Genomic DNA, 19,717 nt, shown 5'->3' on the forward strand with positions numbered 1-19,717 from the left:
TTTTGTTATTGTCAATGATTCATTTTTTCACTGAAATGTTGCCTTGCAATTTTCCAAATGTTACCTACCACCACATCATCATAGTGCCCTCTGAATGCTATATAGCAACTGTCTGAATGTTCTCTTCTCAGCACATGAATGCTATCTAGCCATCATCTGAATGTTCTCTTGTCACCACATGAATGTTATCTAGCCATCATCTGAATGTTCTCTTGTCACCACATGAATGATATCTAGCCATCATCTGAATGTTCTTTTCTCAGCACATGAATGATATCTAGCCATCATTTGAATGTTCTCTTCTCAGCACATGAATGGTATAAGCCATCATCTGAATGTTCTCTTGTCACCACATGAATGCTATCTAGCCATCAACTGAATGCTATCTTGTCAGCACATGAATGCTATCTAGTCATCATCTGAATGTTCTCTTGTCACCACATGAATGCTATCTAGCCATCAACTGAATGCTATCTTGTCAGCACATGAATGCTATCTAGTCATAATCTGAATGTTATGTAGTCACCACATGAATGCTACCAGCCATCATCTGAATGTTCTCTTGTCAGCACCTGAATGCTATCTAGTCATAATCTGAATGTTATCTTGTCAGCACATGAATGCTATCTAGTCATTATCTGAATGCTATCTTGTCACCACGTGCATGCTATCTAGTCATCAACTGAATGTTCTCTTGTCACCATCTGAATCATATCTAGTCATCAACTGAATGTTATCTTCTCAGCACATGAATGCTATCTAGCCATCATCTGAATGTTCTCTTGTCACCACCTGAATGCTATCTAGCCATCATCTGAATGTTCCCTTGTCACCACATAAATGCTATCTAGCCATCATCTGAATGTTCTCTTCTCAGCACATGAATGCTATCTAGCCATCATCTGAATGTTCTCTTGTCACCACATGAATGCTATCTACCCATCATCTGAATGTTCTCTTGTCACCACATGAATGCTATCTAGCCATCATCTGAATGTTCTCTTGTCACCACATGAATGATATCTAGCCATCATCTGAATGTTCTCTTCTCAGCACATGAATGATATCTAGCCATCATCTGAATGTTCTCTTCTCAGCACATGAATGGTATAAGCCATCATCTGAATGTTCTCTTGTCACCACATGAATGCTATCTAGCCATCAACTGAATTCTATCTTGTCAGCACATGAATGCTATCTAGTCATCATCTGAATGTTCTCTTGTCACCACATGAATGATATCTAGCCATCATCTGAATGTTCTCTTCTCAGCACATGAATGATATCTAGCCATCATCTGAATGTTCTCTTCTCAGCACATGAATGGTATAAGCCATCATCTGAATGTTCTCTTGTCACCACATGAATGCTATCTAGCCATCAACTGAATTCTATCTTGTCAGCACATGAATGCTATCTAGTCATCATATGAATGTTTTCTTGTCACCACATGAATGCTATCTAGCCATCAACTGAATGATATCTTGTCAGCACATGAATGCTATCTAGTCATTACCTGAATGTTATGTAGCCACCACATGAATGCTACCAGCCATCATCTGAATGTTCTCTTGTCAGCACCTGAATGCTATCTAGTCATAATCTGAATGTTATCTTGTCAGCACATGAATGCTATCTAGTCATTAACTGAATGCTATCTTGTCACCACGTGCATGCTATCTAGTTATCATCTGAATGTTCTCGTCACCACATGAATGCTATCTAGTCATCAACTGAATGTTATCTTCTCAGCACATGAATGCTATCTAGCCATCATCTGAATGTTCTTGTGTCACCACCTGAATGCTATCTAGCCATCATCTGAATGTTCTCTTGTCACCACCTGAATGCTATCTAGCCATCATCTAAATGTTCTCTTGACACCACCTGAATGCTATCTAGCCATCATCTGAATGTTCTCTTGTCACCACATAAATGCTATCTAGCCATCATCTGAATGTTCTCTTGTCACCACATGAATGCTATCTAGCCATCATCTGAATGTTCTCTTGTCACCACCTGAATGCTATCTAGCCATCATCTGAATGTTCTCTTGTCACCACATGAATGCTATCTAGCCATCATCTGAATGTTCTCTTGTCACCACATTAATGCTATCTAGTCATCATCTGAATGTTTCCTTGTCACCACCTGAATGCTATCTAGCCATCATCTGAATGTTCTCTTGTCACCACATGAATGCTATCTAGTCATCATCTGAATGTTCTCTTGTCACCACCTGAATGCTATCTAGCCATCATCTGAATGTTCTCTTGTCACCACAAAAATGCTATCTAGCCATCATCTGAATGTTCTCTTGTCACCACATGAATGATATCTAGCCATCATCTGAATGTTCTCTTCTCAGCACATGAATGATATCTAGCCATCATCTGAATGTTCTCTTCTCAGCACATGAATGGTATAAGCCATCATCTGAATGTTCTCTTGTCACCACATGAATGCTATCTAGCCATCAACTGAATTCTATCTTGTCAGCACATTAATGCTATCTAGTCATCATCTGAATGTTCTCTTGTCACCACATGAATGCTATCTAGCCATCAACTAAATGCTATCTTGTCAGCACATGAATGCTATCTAGTCATTACCTGAATGTTATGTAGCCATCACATGAATGCTACCAGCCATCATCTGAATGTTCTCTTGTCAGCACCTGAATGCTATCTAGTCATAATCTGAATGTTCTCTTGTCAGCACCTGAATGCTATCTAGTCATCAACTGAATGTTCTCTTGTCACCACCTGGATGCTATTTAGTCATCAACTGAATGTTATCTTCTCAGCACATGAATGCTATCTAGCCATCATCTGAATGTTCTCTTGTCACCACCTGAATGCTATCTAGCCATCATCTGAATGTTCTCTTGTCACCACCTGAATGCTATCTAGCCATCATCTAAATGTTCTCTTGTCACCACCTGAATGCTATCTAGCCATCATCTGAATGTTCTCTTGTCACCACATAAATGCTATCTAGCCATCATCTGAATGTTCTCTTGTCACTACATGAATGCTATCTAGCCATCATCTGAATGTTCTCTTGTCACCACAAAAATGCTATCTAGCCATCATCTGAATGTTCTCTTGTCACCACATGAATGCTATCTAGCCATCAACTGAATTCTATCTTGTCAGCACATTAATGCTATCTAGTCATCATCTGAATGTTCTCTTGTCACCACATGAATGCTATCTAGCCATCAACTAAATGCTATCTTGTCAGCACATGAATGCTATCTAGTCATTACCTGAATGTTATGTAGCCATCACATGAATGCTACCAGCCATCATCTGAATGTTCTCTTGTCAGCACCTGAATGCTATCTAGTCATAATCTGAATGTTCTCTTGTCAGCACCTGAATGCTATCTAGTCATCAACTGAATGTTCTCTTGTCACCACCTGGATGCTATTTAGTCATCAACTGAATGTTATCTTCTCAGCACATGAATGCTATCTAGCCATCATCTGAATGTTCTCTTGTCACCACCTGAATGCTATCTAGCCATCATCTGAATGTTCTCTTGTCACCACCTGAATGCTATCTAGCCATCATCTGAATGTTCTCTTGTCACCACCTGAATGCTATCTAGCCATCATCTAAATGTTCTCTTGTCACCACCTGAATGCTATCTAGCCATCATCTGAATGTTCTCTTGTCACCACATAAATGCTATCTAGCCATCATCTGAATGTTCTCTTGTCACCACATGAATGCTATCTAGCCATCATCTGAATGTTCTCTTGTCACCACCTGAATGCTATCTAGCCATCATCTGAATGTTCTCTTGTCACCACATGAATGCTATCTAGCCATCATCTGAATGTTCTCTTGTCACCACATTAATGCTATCTAGTCATCATCTGAATGTTTCCTTGTCACCACCTGAATGCTATCTAGCCATCATCTGAATGTTCTCTTGTCACCACATGAATGCTATCTAGTCATCATCTGAATGTTCTCTTGTCACCACCTGAATGCTATCTAGCCATCATCTGAATGTTCTCTTGTCACCACAAAAATGCTATCTAGCCATCATCTGAATGTTCTCTTGTCACCACATGAATGATATCTAGCCATCATCTGAATGTTCTCTTCTCAGCACATGAATGATATCTAGCCATCATCTGAATGTTCTCTTCTCAGCACATGAATGGTATAAGCCATCATCTGAATGTTCTCTTGTCACCACATGAATGCTATCTAGCCATCAACTGAATTCTATCTTGTCAGCACATTAATGCTATCTAGTCATCATCTGAATGTTCTCTTGTCACCACATGAATGCTATCTAGCCATCAACTAAATGCTATCTTGTCAGCACATGAATGCTATCTAGTCATTACCTGAATGTTATGTAGCCATCACATGAATGCTACCAGCCATCATCTGAATGTTCTCTTGTCAGCACCTGAATGCTATCTAGTCATAATCTGAATGTTCTCTTGTCAGCACCTGAATGCTATCTAGTCATCAACTGAATGTTCTCTTGTCACCACCTGGATGCTATTTAGTCATCAACTGAATGTTATCTTCTCAGCACATGAATGCTATCTAGCCATCATCTGAATGTTCTCTTGTCACCACCTGAATGCTATCTAGCCATCATCTGAATGTTCTCTTGTCACCACCTGAATGCTATCTAGCCATCATCTAAATGTTCTCTTGTCACCACCTGAATGCTATCTAGCCATCATCTGAATGTTCTCTTGTCACCACATAAATGCTATCTAGCCATCATCTGAATGTTCTCTTGTCACTACATGAATGCTATCTAGCCATCATCTGAATGTTCTCTTGTCACCACAAAAATGCTATCTAGCCATCATCTGAATGTTCTCTTGTCACCACATGAATGCTATCTAGCCATCAACTGAATTCTATCTTGTCAGCACATTAATGCTATCTAGTCATCATCTGAATGTTCTCTTGTCACCACATGAATGCTATCTAGCCATCAACTAAATGCTATCTTGTCAGCACATGAATGCTATCTAGTCATTACCTGAATGTTATGTAGCCATCACATGAATGCTACCAGCCATCATCTGAATGTTCTCTTGTCAGCACCTGAATGCTATCTAGTCATAATCTGAATGTTCTCTTGTCAGCACCTGAATGCTATCTAGTCATCAACTGAATGTTCTCTTGTCACCACCTGGATGCTATTTAGTCATCAACTGAATGTTATCTTCTCAGCACATGAATGCTATCTAGCCATCATCTGAATGTTCTCTTGTCACCACCTGAATGCTATCTAGCCATCATCTGAATGTTCTCTTGTCACCACCTGAATGCTATCTAGCCATCATCTAAATGTTCTCTTGTCACCACCTGAATGCTATCTAGCCATCATCTGAATGTTCTCTTGTCACCACATAAATGCTATCTAGCCATCATCTGAATGTTCTCTTGTCACTACATGAATGCTATCTAGCCATCATCTGAATGTTCTCTTGTCACCACCTGAATGCTATCTAGCCATCATCTGAATGTTCTCTTGTCACCACATGAATGCTATCTAGCCATCATCTGAATGTTCTCTTGTCACCACATGAATGCTATCTAGTCATCATCTGAATGTTCTCTTGTCACCACCTGAATGCTATCTAGCCATCATCTGAATGTTCTCTTGTCACCACATAAATGCTATCTAGCCATCATCTGAATGTTCTCTTGTCACCACATGAATGCCATCTAGCCATCATCTGAATGTTCTCGTCACCACATGAATGCTATCTAGCCATCAACTGAATGTTCTCTTGTCACCACATGAATGCTATCTAGCCATCATCTGAATGTATGCTGAATTTAAATACCCGGGAGTTGAACTTGGTCTCCAATCTTCCAAGCCATGCAAATTCTGATGATTGTACCAAGTGGGTTGTTTTCCCTATCACTCGTTTGTTACTCTACACATAAATGTTACATAACATACTTATGCAGCAATGTTCAACTAAATAATATGTAAATATAAATGGCAGCCAATACTGAAATGAATCAGGGATTTCTACAAATACCTCTATCAAGACATCGTTCGTTTTGGTAAAAGACGATTTCAGAAATTTACACAAACAAGCAGGGATAAATCTTAAATATATTAAAACCAGTGGTTCTAAATGAATATTTCATGGGATATCCAGTCATGTTTAGAATAGAGAACCCCTCTTGAGTTTTCTTGTTTTAAAATCTGGCCTGAGAATACTGGGAAGCAGTTTTTTCTCACGGCTTCATCTGTTGACTAGTATCCATGATTTGCAATGTAATTCACTCATGAGGTGGGATAGACAAATCATGCAATTAGCATACAACACATAACACGAAACTCTGCAACTTTTTGTTGTTTTACCTAGGAGGTGACAGTTATAAAAACATACATTTATAAATCAAATTAAATTGTGATAGTCATTTTTTTGCATGGTTTAAAATAAACTGAAAGAAACTCCTGATGAATTGACAACAAGCGCAACAGGACTAGAATTGGCTTTCATTTCCAGTAAAAACGGTTCATGCAGTAAACGCATTACACTATGTCCGGTCACTCACATTGTTCTCATGCCCTGAACAGCAGATGATATGTGCCAATTTTGTTTGAACGAAAACAGCTTCCCATCCGTTATATTTTATCAATAAATATTTGAGAGTTTAATGTACCCCATTATGTCCCTTGTTTTATGATGCATAGTCTATAGAGTTTGGATTTATCTAAAGAAAATCTTGCCTGTTTTTCACGTATTTGTTTTGATAACTTTGAATCAAATGAACGTATTTTTTTTTTATCTATGAATCTTTATGTATTTATTATTCACCCAATGGTACTTGAATCTAGAAACATAAAACTGAATGATATTAAATTTAAACATTTATATAAAAATACTGTATTTGAAATTATTCTTCTATTTTTTGTCAACGTTTGTGTAGAAAGAAACATTTCTCTTGTACTCTTTCTATTGATATTCCAATAATGGATGCATATTCTAGTTTTGATTTTGATATAAGCAACTTATAACAAGTACAATAATTTAAGAACTTTTTCTTTTTTCAAATTTTATCTCAAATAATATCACATTGTGTTGTTTTTGTAATAGCAATTATAAACGTATGCAAGGGAGTAGATGAATTTGTGACAAACGATTTACTTGGCACAAAGCCGTGCTGACTGGGTGAGATAAAATTGTGAACATGGTAACTTAATTAGTGGTATACAATTATTTAAAAGATCTTAGACAAACGTGGACCGACGGTCTGCTTCGAAAATAGGTATAATATTGGCGCATTTCCACAAATCAGACAATACACCTTTGTTAATTGAGCAAGCAAACAAGATAGTGAGTGGAACGACAAGCTCACATGCACAGTACCTCAAACATAAGCTAGGAAGGTCGTTACAGCCGATTTAATTATCTTGCAAGATTAAATACCAAATAATTCATTTCTAACTAATTGACGTTAATATTAACACGGAACAAACTGTTGTTTTTTTGGCGATATGGTGGGAAAATCTTAAATTAAGTATACTTTTTTTTTGTATTTAAAAAAAAAATTGATTTGGATCTTCGTAAAGAAAAATGCACATCTCATTTACCTGCTTTGTACATTAAATTTATGCAAAATAAAATCCACAAATTATGAAGCGACCTGGACAATTTTTTTCAGAAAATTCCCCCATTATCTTAATATGAGTAGTAAGATTATTTCTTCTAACAGCTATATTATACTCAATTTCTTGGAAATACTGTACATATTTTGTGTAAGCAATAAAATCTGGATTCTGATTATTATATATATGAAACGCCTTGCAATCAAAATAAGGAAATTTGATAAGCATGTATAAGATTCATCCCCAAGTAGTATTTGCTGTGCATTCGGAGATGCATGAAGACCTAGATTTCTACCCCAAAGCATATAAAAAGTTTCCCAAAAGTCCACAACAATTTCACATTGGCAGAATAGGTGTAACAGTGTCTCACCATGAGAAGAACAAAAGGTACACCGATCAGAATCAGCCCTGGGTGGTTTCATTTTATGTAACACAGTATCTGTGATAAGAATGTTGTGAATTATCTTGAACTGGAATTCTCTAAGCCGCGTGTCTATAGTTATCAGAAGAGGTAGTTGATACACAGGCTGCCAGCTTAGTAAATTAGAGATATTTAGTAACACTGTGAAAAATGTCTCGGGACGAGGGGAAATAAATTTATAGTCCACTATACTTTGACTAACATTCCTAGTTGTGCAGTTTTTAATGTCCAGTGTATTGATACCATGTTTAAATTTACAAGGCTCTTCCAATGGGTTTACAATTTCATCATTATTCGATTTAAGCTTGAGGTTATGAGGGACACACCCAATCAAACCAAACCTTTTCAATATACTATTTAGGAACCCCTCTCTCCAAATTATCCTCCCATGACAATAACTGACTGGTCTCACTGTACATTTGTTTGACGTAAAAAAGTCCTGCATTACAAAGTTCCTGTATACAGATTTACCACCATTCAGAATGTTTTTGTTGTTCCATATAAGTTGATCACAAATTTCAGTAATTTATGCTGGTTATATATCCGAAACAAGTTATGTCCACATATCCAACATGGTTCTAAGATACCCAGGGATTCTAACTGGCAAACAATTGGAATCGAAGTTACATTTCAATAAAAAGGTCATGTCACCCACAGATTTAAGTTTTATTGTAAGAAACACCTTCCATGGATGCATCACTGTTTCGTCACATAGCCTTCTCAGCCAATTCAAATATTCTCTGAGCAGCATAAATAGCATGAATATCAGGCATTGAAAGCCTGCTTTTTCAAAACTACCTATAATTGTATTTCTGGCAGAAATTTAAATAACAATGCATTAATCTCTTTGAGATACTTTGATGGTACATCAATAACGTTCATGGTATATTGAATTCTGGTCATTGCCATAGTTTTAATGATTAGTATCTTCCCTAACAAGGTCAGACCTCTGGATTTCCAAAAGTTGAGACTGTTTTTCATATTTTCTATTACATTGGCTAGATTGAGCTTCAAGGATGCATCCAATTCACGTGAGAAATATACACCAACAATCTTAATTAGCTGAACTGGCCATCTGACAGGGAGTGGTTTTGACATGTTGTTCTTACATTTTCCTAACCACAATGCTTCACTTTTATTCATGTTAATCTTTAGACCTGATGAAAGTGAAAATATTTCAATCAAATCTAGTACATTTATTGCTGACTGAACATCCTATACCAGACATGTTAAGTCATCCGCAAAAGCCACATATTTCACTTAACAATATTAACAGTAATTAACAGCATTTCAAGTGCTACAATAAAAAATATTGGTGAAATACAGTCCCCTTGTCTCATTCCCCTGTGTAAATCAAAATAACCTGTACTACTACCTTTGTTCATAATACAACTCATAATATTAGAATACAGAGTTTTTATCCACTTAATAAAGTTTTCACCAAAGTTAAAGGCTTCCAAAGGTCTAAATTACATTTATGTGTGTAGCCCATTACACCATCAATGAGTCGCACAACGTCCTGAATATTCCTATTTTTGACAAATGCAGATTTTGTCCTATGAATTATAAATGGTAACACTTTTTCCATGCGTTTTGGTGCCAATTTTATAATCAACATTTAGCAATGATATTGGTCTCCAATCTTTTATAAACTGTCTATCTTTACCATTTTTCCAGCAATGTTATCACACCCTGTTTCTGAGATGGTGAAAATTCACCCTTCTCTAAGGCAAAATTAAGAGAATTGACAACATATGTACCAACCAATGGCCAATTTTTTTTTATAAAAATCTGATGAAAGATGCAAATGACTTCAGTGCAATATATGCCTCATCCTGGATAATGAGACCCTCAGATATCTGATTTCTCTGTTGTTAATTTTGGGATATTAGAAAATCTACACCCACCCCAATCGGAATCTTTAACAGTGGAAGTATACAATTGCTCATAAAATAACCTGATTTCTTTATTAATTAAGGCTGGATTGCTGATTAATTCATTATTGCTTCCAATAATTTTATTGATCTGAGATCTCTTTTGATTACGTTTTTCAAGCTGCAAAAAATATTTATTATTTGTCACCCAGCTCGTACCAATTTGAACGTGACCTAATAATACATCCTTCTGTAGCATAATTATACTCGTGTTGCAATGCATCCCTGACACTCTCAATTTTTGGGCATCTACAGTTGTTGGGTCAACAATGAGATTCAATTCACTTAGCTCTTTTTCTAGTTGAGCTACCTTTGACCCGTGTTATTTTGCTTTTCTCTTAATAAACTCAATTGATGCTTGTTTGATCTTGTATTTGATCCAATCCCATTCCACTCCATCGTCTGTCAGATCACTACCTTCAGTTACCCAAGTATTATATTACCATTGATTAATTCCACATATCATGTAACAAACTGTTATTTATTTTCCAATATGATGGTTCCCTCTTAGTTTCATCCCAAGATAATTCCAAAGTTATTGCTGCATGATCTGAGAATGCACAAGATTCAATACCTGTATTATGGGTATCTGCTTGAAATGTGTCACTGATTAAAAACAGTATATTCTACTTTGAATAGTTTCTGGGTGAAAACGTATATTCTTGCTTATCTATGTTTATTACTCTCCATACATCGATCAAATCGAAAGCCTCAATTGTTTCACATAAGTTCAATGGATTTAGTCCAAGGTTTAGGATTCCTACCCCTTCTATCTAATTGAGTGTCTAGAGCAATATTGTGGTCACCACCCCATACAATATGTGCATCCGGATCAGGAGCAAATGGTCTAAGTTTTTCAATTATTTCTTTAAGAAAGTTCACATGGTTTGTTTGGTCGTTGGGAATTTACAAGTATAAGGGTTTCTCTGCTACATGAGCCTCAATAATCAAGTATCTGCCCTCTGGACCCGCACAAACTTTCTGTATGTCATAATAACTATTTCTAAATTTTGTTAGAAGCCCTCTAGTGCTGTTAGTTCCATGCGGGAACATTATGTTACTCTTCTATCCCAATATTTTGTACATCTATTACAACTATGCGTCTCTTGTAGCATTATAATATATTAGCTAGCCATCTAAATACCATCTTCCTTTTTTTGTAGTTACCAAATTTCCTCACATTTAGCGACAATATTTTCAAGTTAGATATTGATTGCATAATAAATTGTTTTTTCTTTGTATTAAGAATAAGCACCAACAACATGGGGGTAACTTTAACCTCCATGCTAACAAGAATCCAAACAACTAACCAAAAGACAAGGGAAAAACAAACCCTCCCAAATTAAAAGGCAAGTCCTTACCATAATAAGGACTAGGAATACCCCACAGAGGCATAACCAACAAACCCATAAACATCATAAAATGCTATCCAAACAGAACAATGTCACCATTAGCCCCAGACAAAACTTATCCCTTCAGGGTAAACATCTACTTTGCTTTAACCCAGTTTATCAAACAAATTTTCAAAGCATACATTATCTTTAATGTTACCTGTCCCGTGAACATTGGTTACTCAGGGTCTTACTGCCCAAACTATAACATTTTTTAGCGAGTTCATGGTAATGGAGTGCTCTTGATTTCAACCATGTTAAACGTCTTTCAAACAGCGATTTCAGTCATTCTGTTCTTCATATGGTTTCCCATCAATAAATAGTGTGCCATTCTGAAATCTTGGTTTTTTCCCCTCGCTGTAGGTTTCCACATAATTGGCAGCATTTCCCGCCTTTTATTGTAATCATGTTGACACCAATCTTCCTTCCCATATATCGCAGATTCACCTAATACTTTTCTGGATTTGAACAGTCGATTTTACGCGGCCATGCCGGAACCCGGTGGGCATTTCAACGGCGTGTGGATCCAGTCCAAATTTATCTTGAAATATTTCTCTTTTCTTTTCTAATTCTTTGCCTTCCCTGTCTTCCTGAATACCATAAAATCTTAGATTGTACTCATGCGACCGCAACATTTTGATATTGTCGTTTTGAATTGTTCCGTTCTCACTGCGCAGATGTTTCACTTCTGCTAAATTAAGTATACTTAAATACAGAGCCAAAAATGTATTGAACAGAACATGTTTCTCATAGTCAGAACAGTCAGAACAGTCTAGTCAGAACAGACCTCGGCGCTGTTAAGGGTAACCATCACCAAATGATGCCCTACAACAGCTTACGAGATTGAGGTAACGACCGAAAACGATTTGGTTTAAAGGATACGTTGTCAGATATTGATGATAACTATAATTGTTCTGACTTATATTGAAGCTTTGACAGTTATACAAAGAATAGTTTGTTTTTAAGGATGGTGTCCTTGTGGTCATACACTTCTTTATCAAACTTTTAAAACTGAAACAGGTTTCTTAATTATCTAGCGGAAGGTGATCTTTAAGAATGTCAAAACATTGATCGTAGAAAAGGTTGCAGGAATCATTATCCGAAAAGTCAGAAATAATAGAGCGCCAAAGAGAGGCATTATGAAGAAGGTCGGGCATCTTAAAGTTATTGAGTTCCCGACGAGTGGCAAATATATTCTCGGAATATCTAAACAAATAATAGACATGTAAATGTGCAGTGTGAACAGGTAGATAAACAATAGTTGAAAGGACTGAATCAAGAATATTATTTGTCATATTTGTTACTGTGGCATGCTGGTTAATTGCGTAATTATGTAGTCGAATACTGTCTATATACTCCAATAATGTTTGATAATATAGGAATTGAAAGAATTGATCAGTCAATTGTTGGTAGCTAGAAATCACCATACGAAATAACCTTATTTCCGTCATATACTTTGAATCCACAGTATTTCATAGTCCATTTCCCAAAGTCAGTGTGTCTTATGGGTAGTATAGATGGTTTAACTCCTCCTAGATATAGTTTAACCACAGGTTAGTAAATGTGATTTATCGTCTTCGTACGTGAGAGAACACCGCTGCAGTGATCACTTCTCGCTTTTTAAGACGATATAGTAAAACATTGTCTTAAAAGCAATCAACTGTGAACATTTCTGAATCAAATTGTCCTAAGGCTATTTCAAGCCAGGTGGGTATTTATCGTCTGGGGGTCGTTGGGGGCATATCCTGCAAAACAATCAAACTCTTCTACCTTAGGCAATTATTTGAGCATATGCCCTATTCATATTAAAGGGCGGTGGTCGTTGCGCTGTGAATGTGCGACATTTGATTTGATAAACATTGATTTTCCCATGGACTTCACAAGAATGAGGTTTGACCTTGCTGGTGACTCCTTCGATACCTTCCAATCACCTAAAAATATCTAATTAAAGCTTAGTAACATCTCAGTTTGTACTCGTTGATCTGCGCAACAGTCAAAGTTGCCATCTTTCTTTTTTCAATGAGACCCATATGTATTGTGCATGCGTGGCGCGACGACTACCGGCCTTTGATGTAGTATACGTAAATTACATATAATTTACTGTCGATTCCACCGACTGTGTTTACATGTTTGAAAATTCTATTACATCATGCTTTCATCATCCATTTCTTTTCTCTTCGCCCACAACTCATTTAGAATACGAGTTTTCACAAAGTTAAAACGAGTATAGAAAAAGGTTTATCAAGTTTCTATGTTATGTTATGTTATGTTATGTTATGTTATGTTATGTTATGTTATGATGTTATGTTATGTTATGTTATGTTATGTTATGTTATGTTATGTTATGTTATGTTATGTTATGTTATGTTATGTTATGTTATGTTAAATTATGTTTTCGATTTCATCGTCTAGAAAAATGCAGGCAGATATCTGATCTTAATTTTCTTAACAAATGTTTAAATAACAAAAAACCTTACAGTGTAGCAGAAATTTCCTTTCACCTATCATCTCGTTATTTAAGATGTTTGGCAATATTATCGTCATATCGACTCACGAACTTAAATTAGGAAACAATTTATTTTTACCCAGAACAGTCCTCGTAGCAAAATTAATAATGCCATTGATCTTTTTAGCAAATTTCACAATTTAAATCTAAATTAATTGGTTATTTTAACATTTTTTAGTTAATAATGTTTTTTTTTTTTACAAAGGCCCTTTTTTATTATTATATTCATCTTGCCTTTCAATTTAATTGTCTGGTTCTTGTAATTGTTATTTTTGGGACCGAAATATATATATATATATATATATAAATAAATAAATAAATAAATAAATAAATAAATAAATAAATAAATAAATGTTATCCGCTCGTTAGCTTGACTGCATCCGTAATAGTATTATCTGTTTTACTTTTGCATCATCGCGAGCCCATTTCGGGGAGCGAAAAACATGCCGTCAGCTTTTCCGTGTTATCATTTTTTTTTTTTTAGATATAATGACATTTTTGAAAAAGAAAAATTTGAGAAATAGATCTGATCCAGGGTTACCGGCAACAGATGTCTTTTTTTTGCGTGCGACTTGACTTTCGTGTTTACTGTTTTTTCCCCAGTCTAATTGGGTTAACTGCTCGGAAAATATGTTTATTTTTAAATAAAAAAAAAAGACAAAAAGACTGAAACTTATGACAATATACTCGTGGTAGTGAATCAGAATCAAGCAACTCGTTTATAGGTCAAAAATTATGCCAAAATTTCTTTTTGGATTTAATTTTTGTATCCAGAAGCGCTGTTTTCAAACGTGAATAGCTAAAGTAAAGCTAACTCACAACAACTTTGGCATTGCATTGGCCTATTTCATACAGGTAATACACAGTACATATATTGATAGACTTAATTTTACAATCAAAGTCTATTTCCAGTGGGTTTTTTTATTCCAAAAATAGGGTGCAAATGACACTTTTTGGTTCCAAAGAAAACATACTTGACATGCACAGACCCTTCTCCAAAATTGACGTGTATCTGTATGTTTTAGTGACACACCTTTCCGTTGTCAGTAGCGAATTTTGTGAAAATCGGTCTGAGCATTTCAAGTTTACGACATGGCACACAGTTTCAAAAATATTTGACCAGAAGGGACTATTTGACCATAAAAACATTGGTTTTAGTGACACCTTCCGTGAAAGTCGGTCGAAGCGTTTCAGGGAGGGCATGGACATGGATCAGAAATTGACCCGTGTAATACATAGGCCGTGTGGCCGCTGATGCACCATAGTTATAGACATCCGTCGTTCCAATACATAGGTGCCTTGCGGGGCTAATAAGAGGTGTGAACAGCTATCCACATATATGAGGAATATTTCAACATGGTTCACTATCCTCCGGGGCGGAGCTACGTCACAAGGCGTTCCACGTTGCTAAGACGCGCACCACTGTACATGCATTTCTATGGGATCTTTTCGCGCTGCTGTGGAACGCCGGTAGAGCCGGTGCAAATTCGAGAAAACAACACAAACTCAACTTTGAAGTAATCCTGAACAACCAAATTTAAATATGTTACACACGTAGGGCTAATCTTGTTATACTGTCCAGGGGAGTCTCAACCGCCGCCCCCGAGGATACATAAGTCTTGACTAGACATTTAAAACAATTAATTTCCTTCATTTGTTATGACATTTTTATATAATACCTTGTATTTTTCCCCGAAAGGGTTCCTTGATTATTTTATAACAATAAACAGGACAATAATAATGAATGTAAATCGTACATCATTAAAGTATAGTTTATGCAAAAGACCCATAGCAACGGCGAAGGAAGCAACAAATATCCAGGCAGCAATTAAACAAATTTTTCAGCTGCGATATTCAGCTTTCTGAAAATAATATATATGTCTTGAATGTATTTACATCTTTAATTAGCTCATTTAAAAAACGTGATTTAAATTATGCATATATATACTCATTGCCTACATACATTGAAGTATCACTTCTGTGTAGATACTTCGCGAAAGCGCTCTTAATTCATAGAAGTCACAGTGACTCTGTGTCTGTTTTCTGCCCGGGGCGTGGCAGCTGCTGAGTGGCGGTTCCGAACAATTATAGTCTTGTGTACCTTCGTATGGGCACTGACGAAGAATCAAATAGAAACTCGGCAGTGGTGATAAAACACCAAACAGATTGGGACGGAACTTTATACAATTACCGACATGCCTGTTTGGGTTCTTTCAACTGTGTCTCATTTTGCGACTTTTTGTCCAATTCATTATACATGTATTTTAACTGCAAACTAAATGTTATTTATTGTCAACTTGAAGCAAACATCAATATTTTCTCATTTTTAGGTTCTGTCTCTAAGTTGTGAAATTTGTATTGTTTTCCTTTTCTGTTTCCTCCTCTGACCCGTTAGATTACACCATGTAATCACATTTTGTTTCCACATGTAATTTAAAGCACATGCGAAAATTGCCTTTGGATTTAGGTCCCATTTCAAGTCTTACGTTTCGAGAAAGTGTGCCCTCTAGCGTTGGTCTGAGCCCTACAGCCAACAGCCTACCGGTAACCCAGGGGTCACAAGTGAGGTCAAGTGAGAGTAATTCATACCACAAGCCAGTGCTGCATGTGCACCTGCGTTATGCGTGTATTCTGTTGGGGATATTGCCAACATCATCGTCACTAAGTCTCTAATCTATGTCAATTTGAACCAGATGCGACGGACGAAGTGCGATTTATGCAGTCTGACAAGTTGCTTCTGAAAAAGTTCATAATTTCCACACATGCGATATTCTGCAGCAGGGACCAAACTGACGACTCCGCCTTACAGGTTACAACATCGAATGGACTTATCCTGATTTACGTGTGAGATGAGGTATTTTTGCAGCAAGCTACAGGTAGGTGGCAATTAGTTAATTCAATAATCGGTTTGGGTGTATGGAGGGGGCCAGCTCAGCCTCGGGCATTTAGTTAACATAGCGTTTCATGAGTTGAATTATATGGGCGAATGTTACTGTGAGAGGTCTTTGGTAATCGCTAAGTACATAAACGCATGGTCTCATTCAGCGCTGTATGTATAATCCCATACAGAAAACTTTCCAACCACCGGCGCTTGATAGCGGGTCATCATACTCTAACTAGGTCATTTTAAAAACATGTAACTGACGCAACAGGGGCTAGACCACAGGGATATATTACACGATTTTTTTAACTGTCGGTGTCGTACGCGCGAGAACGTTGTTGCAACTTTACAACATTATTGATGAGTGTCACCAGCTATCTGGGCGGAAAAGGTTGTTTCGTGTTTTCACTCTTATTGTACCGCGTTGTCTATGACTGTGAAAAGGAATGTAAACAAACTCAGTGTGTTGTTTGTGTTGAGTATAGCGACAGTGTGTTGCCATTTTTATTTGCGTCCCATTTAACTCATGGCGCGGTCACAATTTCAGACGCTTGTCTGAAATTAATACAGCCCAACGAAACGCGATTCGCTTCATGGGTCGAACACAAACGCAGTCGTAAATACGTGTTTAGTTGTACCAGTGATACTGGGGTGAACAGGTCACATTACACCTTTTGTATTGTTGTGAAAGAAAAAAAATTCTATTGTCTACTGTCTTTCTGATAAAAATACAGCTCCCGAAAAAGAACAGAATCAGAGTTGATAAAGTTCGACAACATTTTATAATTTTATTAAACTAGTAAATATTAACAAAGTTTCAAGCAAAACATATTTCAAGACGAATATGATGATATAGAATAATGACACTCGAAATACTGATTCACAAAGTAGGATTGCATCACCTGTACTGAAATACAGAATGATGACATCAGAAATACTGAAACACAGAGAATGATGACATCAGAAATACTGAAACACAAAGTATGATGACATCACCTGCAATGGAACACAAAGAATGATGACATCAGCAACTTTGAAACTATGCATGATGACATCAGAAAATCTCTTACAGTAAACATTTTGTTCATTGCAGCTAGATACTTTCCAAATGTTGTTCCTCAAAACTACATGTAATACCATTGAAGCAATCCTGTATAAACTTAATCTTTACCCAAACCATACACAAAAAATTCTTCTACATATGTATTTTTAAAGGACTATTCTTGAAAGGGGAACTGTATCGCCGAAAACCCTTTGGGGCATCTCTTGTCCAATTTAATAGAGGTTTCCACAATCAGTGATCCAATCAATGTGTATAATAAGGGGTCAGAGGTCAGAAGTCATGTGATTTTGTAACATGTATACTTTGAAAAGGCATAATAGTAAAACTGCAATTGGTGTCTTCTTGTTTTCACTTGCTTCTCAAGTACTATTCAACAGATTTCAATGAAACTTGATAGATGGATGGTCTGGGGGCAATGCACATATCTGATTAGTTTTGGGTTGAACTCTGTGTATATTAATTATCTAATTTTCATATTAATTAGCTGATTTTTAACACTCATGAAATTTCAATGAAATTTGGTACATACCAGTACTATAGGTACTTTTGGATAATCCACAGATCTGGTAATTTCTAGATTTGAAATCCACGCATATTATTTACATACTTTGTATAAATAGGGTTATGTGACCTCATTAATATGCATAAATGTAATATCTCAAGCACTGCTGCAGATATGGACATGCAACTAGTGCTATAATGGAGGCATTGGACAAGAAACACGACTTACGAATCAGATGACTATATATGGTCATGTGATCTTATTAATATGCATAACTTTAATCTCTCAAGTACTGTTGCAGATAGTGACATGCAAGTATTGTTGTAATTGTGTTGTCTGACAAGATATATGACCAAACTTTAGGTCATTGTATATGGTCATGATTTCATTAAATATATATAATTGTTATACCATAACCACCCTGACCTCTGCTTACAGCTATATTTTTGACTCCCGTGTGCGAAGCACAAAATAGGAGTCTTTGCAGTTAGTGTGTCTGTATGTATGTGTGTATGTGTGTGTGTATGTGTGTCCGTCTGTTCCACTGATATCTCAAGAACCATACATCAGTTTTTGATGAAACTTGGTGCATAGATGCTCTGGGCCAATGCGCAGATTTGATTAGGTTTTGGTAAAAATTCATGCATATTAATTACCTAATTTGCATGATAATTAGCTGATTTTTGGCTGTTTCATGACTGTTCCACTGATATCTAAAGAACCACTCATTGGATTTTGATGAAACTTGGCACACAGATGCTCCAAACTAATGCGCAGATTTGATTAGTTTTGGGTAAAAATCTGTGCAATATTAATTACCTAATTTGCATAATGATTAATCAATTTTCGGCTTTTCCACTGATATCTCAAGTACTAATCATCACATTTCAATAAAACTTGGTACATAGATGTCATAGGACACTGCACAAACCTGAAAGTTTTTAGGGTAATATCAGTAGATATTAATTACCTAATTAGCATAATTAATTAATTTTCAGCTTGTTATATTTCAAGTAGTAATTGTCACATTTCAATGAAACTTGGTACATAGATGTCATAGGACACTGCACAGACCTGATAGTTTTTAGGGTAATATGAGTACATATTAATTACCTAATTTGCATAATTAATTAATTTTCAGCTTTTGATATTTCAAGTACTAATCATCACATTTCAATGACACTTGGTACATAGATGTCATAGGACACTGCACAGACCTGATAGTTTTTAGGGTAATATGAGTACATATTAATTACCTAATTAGCATAATTAATTATATTTTAGCTTTTGATATTTCAAGTACTAATCATCACATTTCAATGACACTTGGTACATAGATGTCATAGGACACTGCACAGACCTGAAAGTTTTTAGGGTAATATCAGTAGATATTAAT

General features: G+C 36.3%; 1 protein-coding gene across 1 annotated transcript in view; it reads left to right on the forward strand.

The window, feature by feature from the left end:
* The first annotated feature begins 16,468 nt into the window (after positions 1-16,468).
* The window catches only part of LOC102802118 (ATP-binding cassette sub-family A member 2-like), a 65,814-nt gene continuing 62,565 nt past the window's right edge, over positions 16,469-19,717 (forward strand). Inside the window, exon 1 of the mRNA XM_085490902.1 lies at positions 16,469-16,751. The gene's annotated coding sequence lies outside the window, so the exon portion shown is untranslated. The remainder of the gene's footprint in view (positions 16,752-19,717) is intronic.

The sequence above is a fragment of the Saccoglossus kowalevskii genome, chromosome 16, assembly GCF_978046115.1.
Source record: "Saccoglossus kowalevskii chromosome 16, keSacKowa6.1, whole genome shotgun sequence".
NCBI lineage: Eukaryota > Metazoa > Hemichordata > Enteropneusta > Harrimaniidae > Saccoglossus > Saccoglossus kowalevskii.